Below are 25811 nucleotides of genomic sequence, written 5' to 3'. Positions count from 1 at the left end.
TAGAGTTGATTGTTCTCCCACTTGCTCCGTTTTTGCAGGCACAGGAGGAGGTGAGGATCTGCTCTGGCATTTCTCTGTTCCCCAGCTCTAAAGAGAGCATACTGTCCTCATACTGATTATTTTTTTTTTATTTTTTTGTGCAAAGATAAACTTGTGGCTGTTCGTGAGGCTCTTATCTATTACGATAATGAAGGCTGCAGTACTTAGGGTAAGTGGAAGATGAGGAGACACATCTGGAGGGAAGTGTCTAACATCACAGGGGAGCTCTGATTAGAAGTTCTGGATGAAGGAATGCATTTTACTATAATAGCATTCTGACCCCGCTAAGATTACTGATGTGCGTTATTTAATATGCCTACACAAGATAATTGGATATAATTAAAGTGGGCACACTTCTCAAGTCAAGATCCTCTTCTCGAAGGGTGAATCTAGCTGAGTAATCATTGCTGTTTAGTGCTCTTAGAAATGAAATAGAAATATGGTGCTAGAAAACTTAAAAATTCTTCACGTTTATAACCTTTTTAAGTCCAGATTTTCAAATGTACCTGAGGTTTTAGGTGGTTGAATTTTAGCAGCCTAATTTAAAGAAGCTGTTTACTTTGTGCTTTTTTTATCAGAGCCCTTTACAATAACTCTGTTTTGAGGGCAAAAAGGGAAATAGCCGAGATCACAAGTCAGTGCTGAACTGCCTGTCCATTTATTAGGGTTAATTTGTAACAGTGACACAAGTTATTCCGTTTGGAGAGACAGGATGCTCTTGGTTCTCATGAAAACAGCAGTGCTTAATTTTTGTTTGCTTGGAAATATTTATGGCAGCTTTGGACACTTGCTGTCCCACCTCCCTTCACAGTGCTTGGTGGTTGTCAGATGCTGGTATCTGTCAATAAGGCACTTCTTTTTGAAAACCACATAGTTAATTTCCAAAGGGTTCTTTCATTGACATGACATAAGTGTGATTAAATATACTATAGTTAAGTTACAGAATCCCAGAGCTTTTAATCTCAGTAAACCTGAAAAGTCAAAAAAACTCATATTGCTTTCAGAGCTTTATTCCTTATAGAAGAAACCATCTGCATTCCACCAAAAATCACTCTTTTTTCCTTGATTTCTTCACATTAATCCTCCTGTGATTAACTTCAGTCCAATTAAAAAGAACATGTAGGCAGCTGCATAGGTCTGATTACATGTGGACATGATAACAGGGCTCCTCACAGGGGAATCAGAATAAGGGTCAGTATGTTAGTCGAGAAGAAATATTTCAAATTCTGGTGTCCTGGCACAACATGCGATACATAACAGTATCATACCTGCTAACTACAAAGCTCCTTGCAGTCAAGGAACTCCAAGGTTTTCGCGCCTATATATATCATTCCACATCCCTCAGAAAATGCTGTGAGACTGAGCATTTACATCTATAGTAAGATCTTAAAATACGTCTTTATTTAGCATAGAGGGCCACAGGTGACAGGCATTCTCCTGCTGCAGTTCCGTCAGCCTGTGACAAATTGCATCTTCCTTGTTTATTCTCGATGAAAATCCCAAAGCCACAGGGATTTGGGGAACCTAAGAGTTTCATCTTGAAGACATCTTTGAAGGACCTGACTGTGGTGTGACCAAACCTGAAAGCCAACCCAAGAAACCCAATTATAAGGCAGAGCAGAGCACTTTCAAATAACGAGTCCAGCATTACAAATTAAGACTGAAAGTTTTTATGATTGAATTGGTACTGTTCCAACATAGGCAATGGCTGCTTTTCTGTGATTGGAATAGTTTTGTTTTGTTTTTTTAATTAAGGCTGTTTATATCTATATTCCATAGCTTGTCATTTGTGGTTAAACAATGATTTGTAGCAGCGCAAAATTATTCCATTTGATGTCACTGCAGCTCCTTTTTCAACTTCTCTCCTTCATTCCCTCCCTCTCTCTTTTTTTTTTAAAAACTACAAAAAAAAAAAAAAAAAACAAATTGTGGAGAAAACCATTACCACACTGATTTACACAGATGCAGCCCTAATTCAGACTGGTGTTCCAGCAGTCACGTAAAAATGATTGAACACCAAGTTGTTTGTGTGTTTAATAGCTTCTGAGATGGAAGGAATCCTCTTCCCTGTCAGGCCACCTCTGAAGGACTAGAAATGCTGCAGATTTTTCAGCAGAGCTGCACCGAATACCAGAATGATGAATCAGTGACAGCAAGACCTTCTAATTCAATTAAAGTTCTGCACCAAAGAACTACAGCTGTCAACGTTAGCAACCAGGTAAGGATCCTGTTGACCTGGGTATTTAAGATGATCCTCAGAGATTTTGAGAACAGGTGGCCAATGTCCACCTACTAGTGATCCAGTATTATGCCAGGCAGAAAATACAAAACTAACTAATTGTTATCTGATTAAATCTGATGATTAGTAAGAAAACCAGAATATGCTATTTATTAGTCTAGAATATTTTTTTAATTTCCCACTGTACTTTTGTGTGACTCTCTTTCATGTGTCATAACCTTTGTTCTCTGGGTCACTTCTGTGTACAAGGAGACTGTGAACAGCATATACACAAAGGAACAATGTGAAGCATTCTTTACAGACTAACACACAAAATGAAACTGATCAGCTAACAGGCTGAGCATTAACACACTACCCCAATGAAATATTCAGTCTTTACTGACCATCAGATTGTTCCTGGGTGCTCACAGGAGAAGGAAATGGGTGATCGGAGCTCTGCCACTGTCCGTTTCCAGAATAACTTGTGCTGCCTCGTGTGCATCGTCAGCCTGGAGACATCTCTGTTATCTTAGAATAAGGAATAATAATTTTTCTCTGTGGAAATCGACCTTTCTCTCCACCAACAGTGCATTTGTAGGGATATATTTCAGCATGGGGAGGTTTGTATATAGAAGCTTAAATAGCCAGATTTCCTAAAGAACTGAGCAATAACATCAGCTGAAATCCCTTAAGTAAAGATGATAAAAGAGACCAGAGATATTGCAGTATTTTTGGGTTGGTTTATGGGTTTGGTGGTTTTTTGTGTATGTGTGGTTTGTTTGTTTGTTTCACCCTCAGCTGCTTTAATTGGGAGATACTGGCTGGTTAACATTTGTAGTAAGAACAATCTGGAGAAGCATCTGTCCTGCACAATGGCTCTACTCGATATTCTGCACATATTCTCTTGAAGTCCCTTCCAGCGCTGTTTCCTAAGATTTTTCAGAAGGCTTTTCTAACAGCTCTTGTAATCACAAAGAAAACAGTTGTTGTGGTCACTTATTTCTGTGAGAAATTAATAATCTGTGATGTTGGGTAGCAAGGTTTGTCACCCCACAGAAGGCTAGAAAGTTCTAGTGACTTACAACTGGCATTGAAAATAATGTCTATGTGGATCAATGTTTCCCCCTAAAGGGACAATGAAGTGAACAGGGATCTTTAACCTCACACAGGTTCTTTGCTGAGTAGGTCCAAGAAACGCTTTGCTGGGTTTTTTTGAAAGATAAGGAAGGATATTTTGCAAGTATCATGTATAAAACTCCTCCAGCAGCTGTCTGGCAGAACTGGTTTTAATATCTGAGTTATCAGGACGTTATCAGCAACCAGTGGCATTCTTGAGGTTGCAATGATCCCAAGCAAGGGCACATAAAATGAAGGGAAAGCAAGTGTTTGTTAGCTAAGGAAAACATTTTCTGATCCTGTCAATCATGTGCTCAGAAAGAGAGATACGATCATAGTGAAGGCCTTGGACATGCAGCTCAGCTTGGTTTTTCAATTTTATAAACAGTAGGAGACTCAGGAAGAAAGGATGAAGAAAAAAAGGGTTATAGAATCAGCAAATAGAGTCAACTGTTGATTCTTACGCCATTTAAATCCAAATTATAGTCATTTACTCAGTCTAGAGAGCCTGAGTTATCACTGTTTTCCAATTTAGGCAGCTGTGACAGCAGACTCCACGGAAAAGTCCTGCTTTGAATTTAATTGGTTAATTCACACCTCCTCCTCCCCTCCCCCACTTCCACTATGCAAATATAATCTCATGTAGTTACTTGTGTTTGAATCAGTGTAATGATGTTAGCAGGATAAAAGACATATCATTAGTAAATTAATAGCCCCAAATTCCCATCCTGCTAGACCTCACAAATCGACATTGCCAGAATGCAGACTTTGCTTGGAGTCCTGGTTCCTGGAATAGTTTTCAAAGCTAATAACTGTAATAATGCTAATTACTTCTAATCAGATGCTTCAGTCTGAAAATAAATATTTCTTTTTTTTCCTCTATTTTAAAAATTTCTTCAAAAAAGAGGACATTTCCTACATTTAAGAAACACTGCTTTATTTATCAAATGGTGAAGCCCGTAGATTTGCTCTATTTAACATCCAACTAAAGCAATTCATACAAAATTGGAAAAAAAAAAAAGCTTTGTTTGACCAAAGTCCTTGGGCAGTTCAATATTTTTGGCAATTAGAACACAATATTTTGTCTAAATGAGTTAAGCACAAATTACCTAATTGAGATCCCTCAAGATCCCTGTGCTTGGTGTTTTCCGTGGGCTGGCTGGAGACCTCTTTGCTGGTAGGACACAGGGATTTGGGTGGAATTGTAGCCGTTTATACCTAAAGTCTGGAAGGCAGACTCCCACTTCTTAAATAATTTTGTCCTGTGGATTTCCCTATATTTAAATTTTGTGTGAGTGTGGTGTGTTTATTTTTGTGTGGTTTGCTGTTTTTTGTGGTTGTGGTGGTGTTGTTGGTTTTTTGTTGGTGGTTTGGTGGTGTTCTGGATTGTTTTGGTTTTTGTTTTGTTGGGTTTTTGTTTTGTTTTGTTGTTGTTTTAATAGCTAGATGAAAATCCCCTTGGAAATTTTGAAATACCACGGTTACCAGGGCATATTTGGTGTCCAGCACCCCTTCTGGTTATTTTGGAGCACCCTCTCCTGGCTCTCTGCTATCTGCACATTAATCTTCTCCTGAAATGAGTGCTCTGGGATGAACTGCAGTGCCCATTTTAGTTTAGGAGGATGCCATTTCAGATAATGTGAGTTGCTGCTCTCCTTTAAGCCTACTTGATGTTTTTTAACAGCCTAGTTGATTTACAGCTGAGAAATCCTTCTAGTGGCAAAATTCCTCTGTGAGGATTTTTTTTCTTTCCTTTAATGCTGCTTCTAATTGCTTCCAGAAAAGCACTTGCAGACCAGGGAATACAATGTACCAGGCATAATCTGATAAAGGGATTATGCCCAGTTGATAAAAGGTTGCTTATGGGGTGATGGAGCTTACATTCGCATCTCTCAATGGATCTTATCTTTCTGTTAATACCTCTGGAGGCCCAAAGCTGAGTCTAAGGATGAATCAGCGTGTCATACAGCAAGTTTATTTGCAGAGATTATGGCAATAAGCAGCAGCTACAATGAAAATAGGAGGTGAAGTCTGGGTGATTACCACTCCATTCAGAGTTACAATGTGAGAAACAGTCATCCAGTTTTTGGATCTCATAATAAATAGCATTGGGGCACGTGAAAGTTTTCTTGCATTTCTGTGACTGACTGCAGTACTAAATTCTTTGCCCTAGTCATAGCAGGAAGAGCAAAATCTTCACGCATTGTTTCTCTCCTGTTACTTCAGAGTTGTGCAACATTTTTGCTAAATTTAACAGTTCCCAAGCACCTAGTCTCGTGCTTCAAAACAGCATTGTGGCCAGTTCCACAAGTGCTGACGACTTTAAACATGCAAGTTAAGTGCTTCCAGACTGTCTTGAAGTTGTAACATCACCCAAATTCTCCGAGATATTTGTTCTAATTATCATGTTAAATAAAAGCTTCATTGAGCAAGCAGTTTCTAACATCAGTCTCATCTTATTCTCAGGCACCGTTCTTCCTCAACCTGAGGCATTCTCAGAGGAAAAGAACATTTTTGAGTGCTGGGAAGATCATCGCAGAGCGTGCTCCAAACAGCAGGAAGCTAATTTGCAGTAACCAAGGACTGCACTGCATCACCTTTTTATTGCCTTGTGCTCAGTGGGTTTGTATTCCTACACTGCGAATATGACCCTGGCTTTTACGGAGGAAAGCCATCCTCCTCTCCTAGATGCTATTGTGGGACTGTTTGGTGTAAGTGAAGATCTGCTCTTCAGCTCTCTGATTTCAGCCTGCTAGCCAGCTTTCATTTTGGATTATCTTCAATTAGAAGACACTTTGAATTTTTCTGCTGTTTTATTGGAGAATGAGAATAAAGAAGCAGGTAGAAACAAAGAGAATACAGAAGTATTTTGGGGTCATTGTGGAATCAGAGCAAAGGTGTTACTGAATTTGAGTGGGTGTGAACAGGGCTGTTTCAATTTGTATGTTACTTTGATACCAGCAAAGAGACCAAAGTCTTATGATATTTAAGTCAAGAGGCTCAAAGAAAAAATTTACTACAGCTGAGATCTGAAGCAAAATACTTTGTTTATTTTCTTTGTATGTGTGAGAGTACGCCTTTTAAACTGCCGGAGAAGCTCCCTAATTTGCAATAATGAGATTACCTGAAAGAGAAAGAACAGTGCAAGAAGAGACATCATATCACAAGATATTCATATTTACTTATTGGACACGGAAAATCATCATCCCAGCTTTCCTTTGATTAGTAATCACCAGTCCATAGTTTCATCAGGAATAAATGCACATTATTCACAGAACTTATCCCTGTTTCACGCTGTCACGAGTAAGCAAAAAATTCACAATATGGGGCCTCGCTGTAGATCTGGCTTTGCTAGACAATGCTTATGTTGCTGATTATCATTTTTGTCATGTAAGAGAAGCAAGTGGAAGCCATAGTAGGTGTGGAGTAAAGACAGAAGGCTTTTGAGGTGATGGGGACGTTTGGCATAGGGTTTAGGAATGACTCTGTAATTTGCTTTGGCTGCAGTGTTCGTGGCCAGGGCTCCCCACAAGCACCCATGACATCCAACGTGAGTGTCACAGCCAGACCCGCATGTGGAGCAACTTGGCAGCACTCCAGAGAGTCAACAGACCACAGCTGAACTGCGACAGCCCAGAGCCCGGCTCTGCCTCTTGAAGTAAGTGAATTTTCTTGGCTAATTTCATGCAAGTGCTCCCTCCGAGCACCTGTAAAGTGTTGAGCTTAATAGGGTGGCAGCTGTTGCTGGCTGCCTTGGAATTTAGTTGAGAAATGAGAGCAGCACCTTGCAGCGTGATTATCTTTTTCTCCATTTCCCCTTGATTTCATTGTCATCATCTTCTCTCTTAAGAGCACTTAAAAGCATTTGTTGCTTCTTAAAACACCCACAGGAGCTGTTGTGAAGTGCACTTTTTTGTGCTTAAGGTTTCAAAGCCTAAAATCTCTGACCTTAAGAGCTATAGAAAGTGGCCTAGTGTGCAGACACCTGCAAAACCCTGAACTGAAGCTGGCACAGCTGGCGGGAAGGCTGGCTCATAATGATGGGTGGTTATATTGCTGTGTTTCAGTGCTCTCCTTCCCCTGCAGGAATTAGAGCTTGGGAAGCTGCAATTTTTGGTTGGATCTGGCCTTTGGATTTGAGAGCTTCATGCCCATAGCAGGGCTGTGGCTTTTGTGAACCCTAGCAGAAAAACATAGAGTAACCCATAATGGTTTATTTTTTCAGTTGATAAATTCAGAGCTTTGTGTATGAGTTGCTGTAAATAACCTGTCCGCGTAGTGAAAGGAATTGGCATCTTTGGCTGTGGGATTTACCTGGCTGGAGTAACCCTCAATCTGCAGATGTCAGAAGGAACAGAATCTTTCAATGCAGGTACCTCCATCAGTTCCCAAAGTTGGGAGAAATCTTACTTATGATGCATTACAGGCAACCAGGAAGGACTCTGACAGGAGGTGTTTTGCTCTGAAGCCTAGCTGGGCTTTTCACAACCCCTTTCCCTGCTCCCAAAGCAAGTCAGGATTGTTGGCTCTGCAGTTCTAATAGTTGAATGCAGGTGAGAGTTAATTCAGCTACCTTCCTTAAGAGTTAGGATGCTTTGGACTTTCTAGTCTTCCTATTTTTGTAGGATGGAAACCTGTGTGTGTGCCTGCAGCCCTCCAGCAAGCGTTGCTTTCACACGTAGCTTCATATACCATGTCTCTTCTGTCCCAGGTTGTAAAGCATGTGTTGGCCCAGGCGCCTTTAGTTGTGTTGCAATTGCACTTGAGTATGTGACCTACACATATAAATGAGCATCAAGGTGTATGGGGGAGATCCCCTTGTGTAGGAGAAGTCTTCCTTCAGAAACATTAACTTTTGTGTTACTGCGCTGCTGGTAACAGAGAAACTCCTGACCCTGAGAAGTTCCAGCAGTCCTCAGCCAGGGAGGATTTGGTCCTCCCAGGAATAACCAGGCAGAGCAGGAACAGTTCTGTTTCCCAGTGCCAGCAGTGTTTCAAATCCAAGAGATGAAATAAAAAAGGTACGATAGATCTTATCCCCCTATCTGACACCAAAATAAGCTGGCAACCAAAGGAAACACCCAGGCTGGTAAGCTTTTGAAAACCTGACCATCTATTTTGGGACTGAATTTCTTTCTTTTTCTTTTTTTCCCCTCCTTTGTTTGTTCTTACACTTGCTGATGGCAAGGGACTCCTCTCTTTTTCTGACCACAGATTGACTTTCTTTGGCTTCAAAGAGGGGGTAAATCTAACTGGTATGTTAATAAAAGGACAAAGCCTGACATGATTAATAGTCACGTGAAATCATGTGTGAAGAGCATTTAGTTAAAGCCATCCTCAGGAGAGAAGAGTTTCAAAAATATCTTTAACAGAAAGAAGAAAAAGGGACGATTTGTCTTTTTCACCAAGTGTTTCTGCTGTAAATCTGGCCTCATTGCTGTCCTTTACTTTTTCACTTCAAATCCAGAGTTGGCTTCGACATCAGTTAGCCCAGGTGGGAGGCACTGCTTGAAGCAAACCCAGGAGACGAGTTGCTTTGCACATAAACAGCACCTAGTAAAGAATATTGCTGCCTGCCAAGAGAGTTTAGGGGACAACTGGCAGTGAAAGGGTAAAAAAAAATTTGTGAAACAGTGAAAAAAAAGTTTGTCTTACTGCTAAAACTTGGAGTGGTGCTCCACTGAGAGCTCTTTTAGCCCAGGAGCCATTTGCTGTTTGAAATCATTAATAGCCAGCTTAATTTCATCCAGTGTGATTGGTTGAGCCAATATATTCTTATTAATTTGACTGAGCTTGGAGACAGAGAGGAAATATAAAAACCTTTTCAAGTTGCTGGTACCTTCTGGGATCTCAGGCTTATAGAGGTCTTGAGAAATCTTGACAAATTCAGACTTGGGGTTATATTTTCCAAGTGGTTTGCAGGGTTTTAGCTGTATATTAATGGGCAGAGATGATTTAAACCCACCCTAGAAAAGGCACATTGATGATACAGCATGTATACTGCACATAAAGGGCTGGTATGTACAGGGTTTAGCTGTCTACCATAAGGAACTAGCTCTAGAGAGGACATATATATATATGTATATGTGTTTGTGTGTGAGAGAGTCAGTTAATCAGCAAAGTGTGCAAAAATTTGCCGTATGTGAAATATGTACCTTGATCAGCAAATTATCTGCTTGCACATTAAATTATGCATCGTGATCTCTGAGGTGTATTAAATATTGAAATCGGAGATTTTAGCATTAACGGAAACCTAATGAACAACAACAACATTATGCGTCTGGGCTGACTTGTGTCAGAAGCAACTCATTGTAGCTGTTAGGTGACTTTTGTGAGCCTTTGGTGGTAAAATGCCAATTATTTCAGTTATCAATGACTCTGGAGGCTCCAAATGACGTCCACAGATGTTTTACTGCAGACTGTGTAATGAATAGGGTTTCTTAGTATGTAGATAAAAGCCAATTTGAATGGACTGGAGGAAAGAGAGACCAGTTTTTACTTTGCAAATTTATAGCTAAAGGCATTCTACCAGCTTCTGTATCTCAGCTTCTTTCGTCATATGAGGTGGCTTTTAGGATATGTGGTTTCTTTGGACTTGGTGTAATAAAAGCACAACAAGGTGATGCCTTCACCTGGGGTTAATGTGTAGGCACCTAAATTAGAATACATACATATGCAATGCAAGAAGTGCAAGAAGAGAGGAAAGGAAGCAAGAAGAGGATGACTCCAGTTAGTTCCGCCTGTGAGACGTTTATTATTGGGATTATTGAGCCATCAGAAATCTCAGTCAAGATCAAAGCCACTGTCTCTCCCATCCTTGCTCTACAGTTTGAACAGAGGGGTAGGAAAGCAATGTGATTTTTTCAAGGTCACTCCCCTTGCCAGTGACAGACCAGGAGCTAAATGGGAATTTTCTGCTCTTTGGTTTATGTTGCAATACAGGCTATAATGCATTTATGCCCAAGTTAGCTTTAAACTAGCAGTATGAGCTTCACTTCCTTTAAGGGGTGTTGGAGTGGGCTTGTTGAAACCCATGTCACTGCTGCCTCCCCCAGTACTGTCCTTTCAGAGTGACTATGTCCCCATCATCCCTGTTTGCATCACAAAGCCTCACACAAATAAAGCTGGAGCTTTTACAAAATGCTGTCCCTGATGAACCAACCCGCTCGCTTTCTGCTCAAGTGCATAAATCAGCCGGATTTGGATCAACTGTACTTGTTGATGGCACAGTAGATGTCGGGGGCTCACAGCAAGCGCCGGTTTCTGGTCTCTGTTCCTCAGCTTGTGTGGAAACCATTTGCAGGGCTTGGAGATGTCTCACTTTTACACCCTGTCCCATCGCTGCACACGCTATTTGACTCCCTTGTCTTTTATGGAGGTCCTAAATTGCTACGGAAAACAGTATTGTTTTCTGCTGGCTTAACTATTGCGATCCTCAAGACTTGTTTGTCAGTGCTACACTTTACTGTCTGTTAACTTAACTGAATTTTTATCTGCTCTGCCTCTGACTGTCTGCTGTAAAATCCCACAGTAAGCCACAGCTTGCCCAGAGGAGAGGAAAGGAAGCAATAATAATGCAGCCCTGTTGCAAAATAACACTACAAAAACATTTAGGCGTGAAAGAGTGGTTCCCCCCACCCTGCCTTGATATCTACTTAAAGCATAAAGGAAATAGCTCCCCAGGGACCTGGAAGAGATTGTAGATCTAGTCTGTCCCCTGTAGACGCACATGCAGCTTACAGGTATCAATATCTTTGAGCTGTGCATTAATGGGAGTGGTATCTTCTGTTCTGTGTTGTTCCTTTCCCCTTTGTCCCCAGATACTGGGTTATATTCCAATATATTCCCTTGGGTGTGATATACGCCCTTGCCTGTGTTGAGGTAGGAATCTGCTCCCTCATCTTGGTTGTCTAACAAATGGTCTGTGGGCAAATGTCATTGCCCACTCCCTGTCTTGTAGAGAATGGAGCTGAAATGCAAAATTGGACATTTGATGCCCTGACCTAGTGCTTCATCTCCCTCAACTGAGCAATAATGGGCTATGCTGCTCCCTTGTTGGCTGTAGTTTGCTTAAAGACTTTGCTAACTTAACCTTGAAATATGTTCCTACAGACTGTTGGTGCTATTCTGAGCCAGACTACTCTTTACAAGACTTCTTGAACCAGAGGCGGGGATTCTGAGAGATATCTATATAGATCATCAGGGTCTTGTAATAATTTGAATAATTCAGAGCAGTGAGTGTTGAACAAGCTGAAGTTGGCCGTGGTGAAGCTAAGGGCACTGGAAAGCTGTTTCTATAATTTTTTTGGCTTAATGTGGCTGCAGATTTTAATTTTCTCTGATCAGAAATGACTTGTGAGTCAATGGTGAGGGCTGATCCAAGCAGCAGGAAGCTTGAAGAGAGGTGATGGTGAGACGTGGTTGTTGGTTGCCCTACAGCATATGTTTGGTCATCGGCTAGACAATTAATGTGTACAGAAATAAATAGATTCTGGTACCCTGAAATTTAGGTAACAGACACAAGTATTACTGGTGCTGGCATCTTATTGTTACAGGAGTGGGAAGGATTCATTGCTTTGTAGAGCAAACAATATATTATTTGATGGAACAAGTAATAAATGATGAAGAGAGAGAAAGATCTTTAAATATCAATGGACTGTGTTCATGGTCAAATCATATCACATGGAAGAACACAGAAATCACAGCAGGAGTTCCAGGAAGATTCAAGTACGCAAAAATTCAGTGATGGGTTCCAAGGAGAGTCCTAAACCAAGGCCAGATCTCAAATGAATGTTCCTAGCAGTGTGGAGGGGCTATCATGGTATTTTGTTCTATTCTGCTTCTGACAGAAGGACAAGAATTACTGCAGGAAGGAAAAGGCAATTTATATTGCCAAATGCCATCTCTCAAGTAGTAGGATTGAGACATAAATCTGCTTTGATTTTGTGTATCTGATAACTTCTAAACCTTTAGCAACAGTTTGCTTTGTGTGTTTCGGTTTTTAATTGAAGCTCTCTGAGTTAGTTACAAAAAGATGATTAAAAAAGAAAACTGAAATTATCTGATAATCATGAAAGTTAAGGGTTCCTAGAAAAAATATTGTGAGCCTTGCAATGAACAGAATTGAGAACAAGATCACTTCTGATCCTTGTTCACTGTTTTGGTTCAAAGAAATAATGAGGAGCCAGATTGCACTGGCTGACCCCGTGCTGTTGAAATCTTGCACGTGGAAGACTTTGGGCTTGTTATTCAGGGCCAGGAAGGTGCCTTTCCACTGTGTAAAGGGGCTGTAATTACATTTAAGCAAGTTAAAATATTTATTCAGCAGGTATGTGCCTTTGGATACCAAACTGCTTCCTGGAAAGGAGCAAGCGATAGCTGATAACATTCCAGATGTTTCTTTTCAAACATCAAGAGCCAGATGTGTGTTAGTTCAGCAATACCCTGACAGGTTACGTTGTCCTTTTACTCTCAGAGTGGGGTGGTAACAGATGGGGTCCAGTTAAGCTGAGCTGTCCATTCCCATCCTGTCTTCTCCAACTTGGCAACTGTGATAATAAGATATTTCCTGAATTTAAATAGACTGGGACTTTGGATCTCATCACACGTTTCCTGCCATTCAGTCTGCTCTTGAATGAGAAGTATTTTGCATCTTTAATGCTGAAAAAATCTTACTCCTATTACATTTTGAAGCTGTTACTAGAAAATATTAGTGTGAGACTTTTCTGTTTATTCCAGATTTTTTGCTGTACAGAAGCCTTCCTTCTTCAACTAAAAAAAAAAATCTTTGATTGGTGATGAGCAAAATATTCAGGTGACAGACTCTTCTCATTTTTGTTTGAAGGTCTATGATCGTATGAATGTTGGCATTATGGGAATGCAGTGAAAACCCAGGAAGCCTCAGAAAATAAAAGCTGCTTTTCTCTCTGCAGAGCAAATTCATTCACCAGCTAGCTGGGAGAGGACACACCGCCCTTGGACTTGCTGCCACATGGAGGATATCAAGCTGGCCAGATTCCAGCTAGGACAAAAATTTTTGATTCGAGAGCTGGTTTTTGGAGCACCTTGTAAGATATGGGATGTTATGCCTTCCCCTGACGCTGAGGCTTGTAAGTCAATTTAGTGCCTTTAAAATTGTGGTGATTCGCTGTAATACAAATGTAGCACCAGCCTGAGGATGTGGGATGCCTCTGTCTCTCCATTGACTCTAGAGGGGGCCTAGGCAGATGTCTGAGGCTCAGTGTCTGATTTTTAGGTTCAAGATAATTTCAGAAACTCCCCTGCATTGTCTTTTTGTACCGCTGAAAACTAGGGATTGGGTAGACTGGTCCAAAACAGCTCAGGAAGGCAGCAAAGATCTGAACGTGCTCTTCCCTGTGTGCCAACTCAATCTCCTCACATCCTGCAAAGTGAGTAAAAGATATATTTTCTTTGCCAGCCATCAAATGGATTTATTTTTTAGTCACAAGTTCTACTCAATTGCTGAAAAAAGAGCAGAGTGCTCACCACCCACCAAAGCGAGTCCTGTCCCCAACCATGCTGGTGGCAGGTTGCACATTTTTAGTCTTGTGTTTCAACTTCTTTCCAGCTTCCCCACTCCACCCTGGTCACATGGCCAGGCTTCCTGTCTTCTGTGAGGTGGTGGGGCTCAGCTTACCTCTTCCTGTTGACTTGATGAAAAGCTGATGTTGTCATCAAGTAGTGGTAGAAGAGAAAATTATTTGTAGGCTGCTAAGAAGTATCAGACATGAGTGTTTTGTGCCATATTGCAACTGGAAAGGGGTGTTTGAACTGACAAAATGAGCTTCACTTGGTGCTGCTAATGACTCCAGTGTCCTCGAAATTCAGGGCTGCTTGCTTGAAGTTTTTTGTGCTAATTTAGGACAACCCTGCGATGTTGTCTCCATGAAGAAATGCATTATCCTCTTTGTGTGTGAAATGGTGTCACCTACTGTGCCATGCGGAGCAAGCAGGCCATAACACGGCCTTTCTAGGAAATCCTAAGGCCAATTGAAAAACAAATGGAAACAAGGGGGGGGTTATTTATTTTTTTTCCCTAGACTACAGAATGCACAGAGATAAATATACAAGTTCTGTAGCTGCAAGTAAACCCTAGGGCAAGGTCAAATGCAAACATTTTGGTGATGTTTTGGATAACCTGCAATGGCCTTTTCCACCTTCCAGCATCTAAGAGTCATCAGGCCACTGGTGAGAGTATTGAGTTGTGCTCAGAGCACATGTTATTCCTTCTCTTAGGCTAGATATTGTGCTTTGTGGTTATTCTGCTATGAAGGTCAAGCTGCTGAGGCAGTAAATGCAGCCCAGCTTTTCCTATATTAGCTATTTTCTCTCTTTTGGTCCATTTCCTCATTGTTTGTGCAGTTACAAAAATCCATACTTCAGAAGCAGGTGAAACACCTTAACCTACCCTGATTCTGTCTATTTTTTTTTTTTTCACCTTTGGTTTTATAAACTGGTTCCTGTGTTGCATAAAACAGTACATTCTACATATCCTGTAGTCTGCTTCAAGGTTTTGTGATGTGGGAGGAGATTTACAGCATCATAGTTAGGTTATAACCTTATGATTACGTTAAATTAAAACCTTACGTTTTGCTCAGAGGTTGTCTTTCAAAGACCAGGTTCTCAGCAGGAGCAGAGGTAATATGGCAGAAAATGCAATTATTTGCTAGCGGGGGCTTGGTTTGGGCATTTTTTGTTTGGAAGGGCATGAGAGTTGGAAAACAACATTTAATGTGGGAGATGATGCTGTTGGGATCTTGGAGGAACTTTGATACCACCCAGCAAGGCCAGGCTGTGGTCATTGACATGTGTGGCCAGCAAGACCCTTTTTTGAGGTCAACTTCATTTTCTGTACCATGAGAAGGTTCAAATTAATCAGGTAATGAGGGTTATATTAGGGGGTTATATTTTCCTGTGTTCTGTGGAAATTATACATGAGGATCATCCTTCTCTTTTCCTGCTATAAAGCCAGGGTAAGAGGAGAAAAGCTGTTAAATTATTTCCCATACCCCTTTTCTGGCTCATCAAGGCAGACTCACGTGTACAATGCTGAGCTCTCCACCTTTAATCTCCTGATTAGCCATAGCAGGATTGCTTGTACTTTTATTTACTATTCAAAGGTTTTAAGACTGAGTAGCGAAATTTCTTCTGCCTTGAGTCCTGATTCTGCAAACAGTTCTGCTCAAAAGGGGATTTTGTGCAGGTCAGGCCCTTGATTTGCTTTTCTGTCTTTGAATATAACTGTGAAAACTGCCATGATGATTCTGGCTTTGTGGTACAGCAAAGTGCAGCAAGCTGGGTGTTTTTTGGGTTGGTTGTTGTTTTATCTTTCAGTTTGGCTCATTTTCTAGAAGCTAGTAGCCCAAAATGGTTGCGGAATTGCGAAACTTCAGTGCTGTATTTGCTTTGAATAACAGAAATAAGGTCACAGTATCTCTCTGTGCCTCAGTTTCTCCGAAAATAAAGGGAAGACAATATTATTTATTGATCAATGTGGTCTTTTGGTTGGATTTACCCCGCATAATGCAGGAGTTAATTATCTGGCAGTCTCTCTGCAGGAAATAGAGCCAAAAGAAGCTCTAGAGAGAAAATGAGCCCAGCTGAGATCTGAATTGCTCTCTGGAGTTTCATCTGTGTCCAGTAGTTAGAGAAGACAGTTCAGACAACTGCACGTCCCTTCTCAGCATCTTGATTAAAAGCCCACAGCACGGTGGAATGAATCAAGAACCTGAGATCTACAGATATTAGTGAATTTACACCACCTGGAATATTTCCCTCAACTGTGTGGCGTTTTGCAAGTGTAATGTGCAAAACCCCCTTTTCTTGCAGGCACCTGGAGTGAGTGCCATCAGCATGGTTAATTTCTCCCAGTATGCTATTGCTTCTGGAGGCTTATGCTAAAATTGTCATAAAGAAGAGAATTTTTTTTCTACTAACATGCAACCAGCATTGTGTTTCCAAGTGCTTGGTGTCATCTGGGGTCATTAAACAGCTTTTCTGTTGCAAACTTGGGGAAGATTGTGCCTGACCACATGCAAAACTGGGGCTGGCATGCTGGAAATCATAATTCATAATTAAGCAGTGCCCTTAGCACTGCAGTTAATTATAAGGTGTTTTTGTTTGGGGGTGGAGGGCAGGAGGGTAGCATGGGGGTGAGTGTTATTGTTTTGGTTTTTGTTTCAAGAGTCTGAAGTCTATTTCTTTTTGAAAGGCTTGCCTAAGCACTTTCTAGCCATGATAATGTCATTATATATAAGATTCATTACATTAGAGACGTTAGGGGAGATTAAAAAGGATCTATTGGAGGCATTGGCTGAAAAATAAATGATAAAGACTAGTTGCAGTTTGGGCTTTTATTACATGGCTTGAAACAAATGCTGAAATATTGTATTTAAGCTGACTGTGTGTGTTGGAGGAAGCATTAGGAGGGAAAGCAAAGCAGGAACCACCACTCTCACCATTAAAGAAAGAAATCACAATGGTTAGGAACAGTATGTTAATTAGCAAACTAATTTCCTTGTACTTTAAGTGCATAACAAGTTTTAAATGCCTTCTGAATGGCATGATATCAGTTGGGTTTTGTTCTTTGAATGTAATTGTTTCCATGGTAATGCCGAGTTCTGCTATGCATGGATTATGTCTGTTAAGCCTTCCAGTCATTTATGGGAGGTCTGTATTAGGTTAGCAGCTGACCTGTATTCAGGATATATTTTATAAAAAAAAAAAAAAAAAAAGAAAAGACACCGGGAATGGGCCGGATCCTCAGGCCATCCCATTTGGCTTCAACAGTCATGAAGTTCAGTGTTCAAAAATACCCTGTCTACCTCAGGAAGAAAGGCCAAATGGAGACACCGAAGGTCTGAATTCAAGTCCTAGCTCTGGCACAGGCTGCTTCTCTAGCCTTGGGCAGATTAGATTGTCTCATATCCTTGATTCCCATTGTGAAAAAACAATAATTTTTCATTTCCAGCAACGTTTATCAGTCCATTCTAGTCCAATGGAGACCGATTGTTTTCCACTCTGTGTTGATGCAGCACTTAGTAGAAAAGAGCTGGAGATCTTAAAACTATGGCTCTCACCAGGGGAGGAAAAAAAAAATCTGTCTTGGCATTTCATTTACTCATTTCATAATTTACAGGCTTCCTGAAAGATTCAGTCTCTCTAAACTGGCACCAACTGGACACTGTGATGTCTACCATATTTTGACGTTCTCTTTTTCATCTACGAATGTAAGGTGGTTGGATTCAGGAATTTGTTTATGTAGTTATAAAAGATTAAATAGAGGAAATACTTAGCAAACTCAGGGAACAAATAGAAATGTTTATACAGAAAGCTCCGCAGCTTCTAGTTTGGTGAATGTTTTCTCTTTCACATTTACCTTTCTTTGCTCAAGACAAAGACATCAAACAAAACGCTGATCTTGAAGAAAGCCCAATGTGTGTGCAACAGCATTCAGGAGAAATGTACCCTCTTAAAAAAAAAGTGTTGCATAAATGACTGTGTCAAAGAGGAATCAAACTCTTATTTGGGAGTGGAGGAGATAATAAGAGAAACTCAGTTTTACCTTTGCACCTTGTAGCTCCTACAGCACTGTGCCTCCTCACATGAATAGCCTTCAGTCTTTATTTGCATTTAGTTGTTCTTGCTGTACTTTGTTGTATTTGTCTTTTAGTAAGACCCAGGTGCTTATGTTTGTGACTCAGTTCTACATGAGATGAGGCACAAAAGACAGTCCCTGGTCTCAAGCATCTGCTAATGATAAGCAAAATAGAAGGAAACAAAACTAAAAGTTCTCTCTTTTTTTGTATTTATACAGCCAGACTCCAGTTACCTATGCTTAGTGTCAAGACAAATGAGAGTTAGTATTGTCTACGAGCATCATCCTGGTCTGTCTAGCTCAACACTGGCCCAGTTATGTTAACTTTTATAGTACCTGGTCCTGGGAAGGGTTCATGGTCTGACAGACAGTGAAGAGCTCTTGGGAAAATGGGGTTTTGGCTCAGCATTTAAAATGATTGTCCCAGACAATTTGTTTTGTTCTTTTAGGAGAAGGGAGAAATAATAAAAAAAATGTATTGGCCTAAAGATTTTATTTGATGGGAGTTCCTATGCATGGGATCTAATTTCACATACTGGCCTGTAGTGTTTTACTCACCATGGTCTTTTCTTTCTTGTCTTTCCTGCAGGTACCAGCGAGAAGCCGCAGCATTCACTTCTCCATCACTCCCCGTGGGGCTCACCCGTTCAGCCTTTCCTCTAGCAATGGTCATAAGGAGCTATCAGATAACCTAATGAGGTGTCAGTCAGTATGACATCTGCTCTGTAGATTAAAGCAGCCATAAAGTTTAAGGCACCTTTTACCCAGGTTAGTACATTAATGCTTCTACCTGGTTGTGTCAAAGCCCTCTGGCTCTCCAGCATCCCCCAAATATCCTGTAGACTCCTTTCCTAATGATCTGCAGGATGAATCCCATTCTGAAAGACTGTGGTTTCATTCAGGAAACATTATGAACTCTATTCAGGATGTTTCAGGCTTCACAACTGAGAAATCTTAGATCCACAAGTAGAAACGTGGAACATTTCAAGCTCCTTATAGTGACGATCTTAGGTGTTAATGTATGAGAAACTGTGATGAGTTGGGAGCACCTATTCTGGATTCCTTTGAATTTTAATCTGGGGCAGATGAGAAGGAAAAAAAAAAAGTAGGATTTAAAAATAGCCCTGTGCCTTCTGCAGTCAAATAACTGCGGGAAATCTGAACAATATTCAGAAAATACTATAATTCCCAGAAAATCCTGTTGTTTCTAAGCAGACCCACTCTGGTCTTATCCGCACTGAGGAGCAAATGGGATTGACAAGCATGGAACAGAATTGAGACAGAAAGTGTGAAACAGTGTTTGAAAGCAGAGAGGAGCTTAGAGACAACCTTATTTCAGTGTGATTGAGAAAAGCGAAAATTCTCTTAAAGGAATTGGGTCTGCATTTGGAAAAGGCGAATTCATCACTGGCTTGAAGTAGGACACGACTTGACTGAAAATTAAAGGTTGAGTATCCAAAACTGCTTTGCGTGGTGGCGGGACCTGGTCCGTGCACATGTGTTTCACTGACATTTGTGGCTCCATTTTGGTCTCCTGGGTTTGGAGGGCTTTTGAGGAGTTTTCTAGTGGTTTGTTTTTAAAACCTAGAACAAAATTTGCATGTTTGCTTGTCCTGCAGTGGGATTTTTATCAGTCTGATTTATTTTTTTCTTTTTGTGATTTCTAGGAAAGGAAAAAGCCACCTTTGTTATGAAGCTCTATCCTCTTCTTGCAGAGAAGTGCAAGGAATTTTGCTTTCAGGAAACTTTCAGAAACCTAAATACTGCTCCAGGCAAGTTTCATAGAAAGAGATGGAAAAATTGGGTAGTTTTGTCAGATATGAGTAATTTGGTGCCTTTTCAAGCAGCTCTGCAGTGGTAGCACTGGCTGTGCCTGCAGAGCTTGCCATGCTTGAGCTGGAGCTGCAGCATGTGCTCGGCTCCAAACAACACCTGCAAGGGTTTTTCTTTTTAGAGCTGAAAGATGAATTTTCAGGGCTATGGCCTGCTCCTTCATTCCTTCCATCATCCTCAAGGCTAAAAATACCACTTGTAGCTTTGTACACTTCCCTAGTCCTCTCTGAGAAATGCCACCAGCACCCCAGAATTTGCTATATTCTTCCTGCCTTGTAGCTGGGCATCTCTTTTTGCTCAGGATTTAACAGGCAGTATTAGAAAACAGGAATTTGTGAAAATCCCACAAAATGTGCCATCAGTCTTTCTTCTGCTAAAAGAACCCAAACTGAAACAAAAAAACTCACCAAACAGCAACAACAAAAAACACACAAAACCCCAAAACACACCCACAAATAAAACAAAAAAGAGCCCATTCCAAGTGTTTGTTATTTTTCAACTTGGTTATTCTCTTGATTTAAGTGCACTCAGCACAAAAAGACAGAAGCAAATAATTAAGCAGACCAGTTTCACTCCACAAATACCAAATAACTCAGATGAAGCATTTAGAGATAATTCATAGGCTAAAAGTAATTCTTCATGACCAGTGGGTGCTTGTGAAGAATATATGCACTTTGTGAGCGAATGGGGTGGATCATTAATAATATGCAAACCAGAAATAAGGTATTAAATCTGGAAAAGGACTCTTTGGGATTATTCTCACGTTGCTGTGTCAGTCTAAAAGTTTAAGCAGACCTGTAGGTACTCTCAGGTAGTCAGCAGAGAGGTCTGGACACTTATTATCAGATTTTAAAAATTATTTGTTCATAATTTATTCATTTAATAAATTTTATTTATTTAATTTTTGAAAAATATCTAATTATAATTATTTATTAATACATAATACTTATTAATAAATTAGTTGCCTCTTGCTTTGGAGATACTGTCCTTTCCCATTGCTCCTGGAAGGAGCCCACGCCCCAGGGCTATTCTAAACAATTGACTTCAAACTGCGTAAAACTCAGGGGAAAAGTGCTGCTCACAGGGTGAATTCCCAGCTCCGTTACAATCAAAGGCAATCTTGCCATTGTTCAGTATTTTCTGTACAAGAGTCTTCCCATTTAGGAAGCAACCTCCCTCAGAAAATTAAAGTAAATGTACAAAATTGCAGAGTAGGGTGAGTGCTAAACATTAAACTTAGAAACAAGCAAAAAGGGCAACACCACAAATATTTTTGTGCCTTCCCAAAAGCCTTTTTATTAGATTGTTGTTTTGTTGTTGCTTTTGTTTTTTTTCCCATCCTTAGCACTTCTTCTGGAGCTACGCAGCAGTTTGCAGTATATCAGACATTATCAATTGCCAAGCAAAATGGTTCTATCAACTTTATAGTGGATGTACTTGGACAGGTATTGAAACTGAAAGATCAATTTACATTTTCTGAAAGGAAAGAATAAGCAGTAGATTAGTTTTCAAATGTTTTTTAGTACAAGGAATGAAACTATACTTACATTAGTGATTTTCTAAGGTTACATTTGGTTTTGGTGTATTTTTTCTCTCCTTTTCTAGATGCAATCCCTATTTGCTAAGGATTCTGAGCATTATATTAGAATAAGGAAGACTTGGAGAGCAATTTTAGAAAAATAGATATCCAAATCACTACCATAATCCTTCTGGCGCTTTGAAAATGAAAAGTAGAGTGTTTCAGAGAGCTGTTTATTGGAAAGATTAGTTTTATCATGAAATTATTACTTCAGCACATGGTTTGAGATTGGCCATTACCTTAGAAAGTTCACAGATGAAAACACAGAATTGCCAGCAAAAGACCTAATGACTGAACGAGCCTCGTATGCTTCATTTTTCCCCTATAGCTGTGTATTTGCTGCACCTGGGAGAAGTAAACAATCTGTTAAAAAAGCCAAGGATGAAAAAATGTAAGTTAAAGCTCTGCTGTAAATTTTATAAATCATCTGATTTGTCTGGGCGTAACTGTTTTGTTTCTTTTTTGGTAGTGCTAGGTAAATTTTGAAAAAAAACCCACAAATATCTACGAACAAGGGATTTTTTAAAAAAGTAATTAATTTCTTTCTTCAGGATCAATCTGGCTATAAAACTCCTGATAATCCACAGTGGTGGACCTTGAATAAACACCTGCATGGATGTGTACTCATGTCCAGTCTTGATGCGGAGACACATATTTTGGAAGAAGACTTTTACTGTTGTAACCTTTCGTTGTGTTTTCTCATTCACTCTTGTTCTATTTTAACTTGATTTTGGCTAGTGGAGGAATTTTCTGGAGTGAAATCTAAATACCTCCATCAGGAACCGGTCCCCGTGTGTTAGAGTTTTGACGTTCAGAGTCATTTAGTTAATTTTCATGTGTTTTCATGATGAGAGGAAGGGGGGTACCTTTGAAACTTCATCAGAAGAAGGAGGTCAGTGTCCATTTGAAAGTCTCACTTTGCATTAAAACAGGGTCATATCTGTCTCAGGATGTCAAGGTTTTATTTATAAAAAATAATTCTTCCAGAAAACATCCAAAACTGGCATGATGATGTTGAGTGCTAATGGCTACATGAGCAGTTAGCTGTGGTTGTACATATGTCCATCCATCTGCTTTATGGCTTTGCATCTGAGGAAGGTGCCATACATTAGTTGCTCTGTGTAAGAGTCTGTTTTTAATGTGTATAAATAAGAGAGTTATAGGCTGTGATGATGCACTGGGATAAAACAACTCATTGGTGGCCAGGTTAAGCCCTTTGCTGTGGATGCACTTGTCCCTGGGTGAGAGAAATTAAGAACAGGCCATAAAATTGATTTAATGGAAGTATTGACATGTCCTTTTTCTTTTTTTTTTCCGCAGTTCTAAAATTTTAATTGGTAACAACTAGAACACCTTTCAAATTGCCAAATAATGCTTTTCTTATGCTGGGCTATTTGTATTGCAGGAGGCACTGGAGCATTCTCACTGGAGAGGGTCAAATGCTGCAAAATGGCATTTAGATATTCTCATCACAGTTAATTGCAGTCATTTTGCCTACACCTGAGACTGCTTTTCACTTGCCACAGATAAAAGTTTCCATTTTGACCACTAGCCAGTGCAGGATGATGCAGATTCAGAACTTTGTGAGAGTTTGCGCAAAGTCTTTGCACGAGGCTAAAATTTATATTAAAAGACATGCTGCTGTAATGGGAGGAGGGATTACTCTCATGAGAACATGTTGTTTATTCATTTTTTACTACTTCTCTGTTTAGGAAGTTTCAGTCTTCCAGTTAGAGAGAAGAGATACAGACATGTGAGACAGATGCAACTTCACTGTAACACATTGTGAGTAGCTAATGACTCCTTTGAAAACATCTCAAATTCTACGCTGTGTAAAGAACCTTCCTTATAGCCATCTGACGAGCGTGCATGGAATTGCGCTGGCAAATATATTCTGATTTCCAGTGGTCAGTGTGAGAAAGAAGATAAATTTACAGTGAATGTTATTTTCCATAAATAATTCAAGCTTGTTTATACCAACTAGTGTTTGTTCCAGGAGCCTGAGAATTCACACATGTGAGCCAGTTAGTGGTGGTGTATTTGCATGAGGTTTTTGTATAATATATACATTCTGATTTAGCTTCAGCTCTGCAGTCCTCTTCAGGAGAACATCTGAGCTGCAGCACAGATTTTAGCTATTGGGCAGTCATTACTATCCAGGAAAAACTCCCCTTATGCCTCATGTTTTTTTCAAACATAAAGCTACTAAGGACAGGGAGAAAAAAAGCGGAAGCTAAAAGAAAATTATCTGTTTGTTTTTTTTTTTTTCCGCCTCTTTTTCTTACTTAACTGCTTCTTCCAATTTGTTGTAAAGCTCTTGTAGAAAGAGGAAGAAAATTTCATGTGATGGAATGGACTTTGCTAAATATAGTGCTAAATTTAGTACAGCTGCTAAATGTACCGATGTCTCCCAGTAAAAACCTGTGGATGTCTTGATGGGAACAGACATTTTCTGACTCTGGCCACAAGAAGATGTCTGATACTTGTAACACGGAGTCTTTTCTTCTCAATTCAAAATCAATTATCTGAATGTAAGGAAAATCTGATGTAACAGGCAAGCTGGAAAGAAAATGTTAAATAAGCATGCAGGATCATTTGCTGTGGCACTTAAATGTCTTGATATCACAAATATCACTTAAATATCACTAATATTTCCACCCCCTCATCTCCACAATGAAATATTGATCTAGAATACTGTAAGAATGGAGTCCCCCCTCCCAATCCAAAATGTATTGAGGTTTTTCTTTTACCTGCAGTTTGAACCAGTTAAAGCTCTTTTAATTCTAAATTCTTCACCTGGTTGTTAAGGAAGGTCTTGATGGAAAGCAGAGGGAGCTGGGTTGGAGGAATTGGGTGTCTCTCCTACTTCTCAGGGGAGCTTTTAAAAAGTGCTGTGTTTCACACAATATAGAGCAGGAAGGAAAAACCCACAAAAACTCTCCAAAACCAGAATGATTGTTTGCTGTTCAGCATTAATTAGTTTAAAGAATAATAATAATTTCAAATTATTTTATGTGCATACTTGTGCACATAAGATGAAATATATTTCCTGCCAACACTTCTGGTAAGATTTCAGAACTTGCATCTTTTGAGAGCGAAATCATGTCCAGAATGAATTGATTTAAATGTTCAGATGTGCAATTGTAACAGTTTTTCTGCATTATTTGCCCTTAATGAGAACAGACTGTCATTGGCACCGTTTCCAGGCAACTACCAAGGAATTCTTAACCTTATGTCAGGGTCTCACAAACTGCGCATGATACCAGGTAAAGGATGTCTTTGCAATGAAACTAACTTGAGAGATCATGTAGAAAATTGTTTATTTAATCTTATTCTTAATTAGCATTTTGCCTGATTTTCTGGACAATTATTTTTTTGTCCAAGACTTGCTTTGCTTAGCTAGTAGTATCAAGTAAAATATTATTTTTTTCACATTCCAGTTTTATTTAATAAGCCAAGAACTACTCTAGGCTACAGTAGAGACATTTGGAAAGATTTTGACAGTTTTTGACAGAGTTCCCTGATAATGAAAATGGGAAGAGCCAGTAGGCAAAGTATGATGGGCAATTTTAGAGGCTTCCATAGAGACTGGAGCCTCATTCTAAGTACTGCAAATGGCTATCTCTCTTAACAGACGGCAGCCAAAATAAATAAGAGATTGATGGAGAAATGAGGGTATGGTAATGAGTGACACAACTTGCAACCGGCTCTTCTCGTCTCAAGTCTCAAACAGCATCTCATGAACTGAGGGAGGCTTCAAAAATTAATCCACTTTGGAAGTGACTGAAATTACTTTCCATTTACTTAAAGAAAAAAACATATATGTGGTATTGAACGTTACTGTGCTTTGTGTTTGGCAGCAACTTAAATAAATTTTTGTGATTTTATTAGAATTTGATCACCAACATGTTTTCTACTCACCCTTCTAAACGGGACTTGATGACTAAATTGGCAAATAACTCACGCCTTTCTTTGGCAATTCCCTCAAGTTTACATTTTCTCATCCTGCCACTATTCGCTTTGAAAGCTCTTATTGCTTGGCATAAATAGCTGATAAAATGATAAAACGGCATGCGGTGAACAAACCCTACCTGCTTTTTACAACCAGCGTCTAAGGATGATTCACCCAACCCTGCCCAGGGTGCTTGGAGCCTTAGTGCAAACCCCTCAGGGAGTCTCTTTGTGGGTATTAGGTTTGAAAGCATGGTAGACAGGAATATTTAATATTCAATATTCCAAAGTGGAAATCACTACCAGCACTGGCAAAAGCTCCAGTATGTTTTCTTACCAGCTCCCTCAGCGTCAAGGGGATGCAAAGGAAAAGCAGATAAAGGTTCAAGATAAGATGTTGTCGTGATAGTCATCGTTAATTTATACTAATTGACATGCCTTTCCAGCAAGAGAAAATT

At 39.9% G+C, this 25811-nt stretch overlaps 1 long non-coding RNA gene across 1 annotated transcript; it reads left to right on the top strand.

Annotated features, from left to right (window-relative positions):
- Nucleotides 1-143: 143 nt before the first annotated feature.
- Nucleotides 144-19756, top strand: LOC139827924 (uncharacterized). Its single transcript, XR_011739063.1, has 7 exons — nt 144-208; nt 2080-2257; nt 5840-6214; nt 6881-7031; nt 13306-13482; nt 18580-18758; nt 19658-19756. It is a non-coding gene; the product is annotated as an uncharacterized lncRNA (long non-coding RNA).
- Nucleotides 19757-25811: the final 6055 nt, after the last annotated feature.

The sequence above is a fragment of the Patagioenas fasciata genome, chromosome 4, assembly GCF_037038585.1.
Source record: "Patagioenas fasciata isolate bPatFas1 chromosome 4, bPatFas1.hap1, whole genome shotgun sequence".
Taxonomy (NCBI): domain Eukaryota; kingdom Metazoa; phylum Chordata; class Aves; order Columbiformes; family Columbidae; genus Patagioenas; species Patagioenas fasciata.
This window is presented reverse-complemented; position numbering and strand designations above follow the sequence as displayed.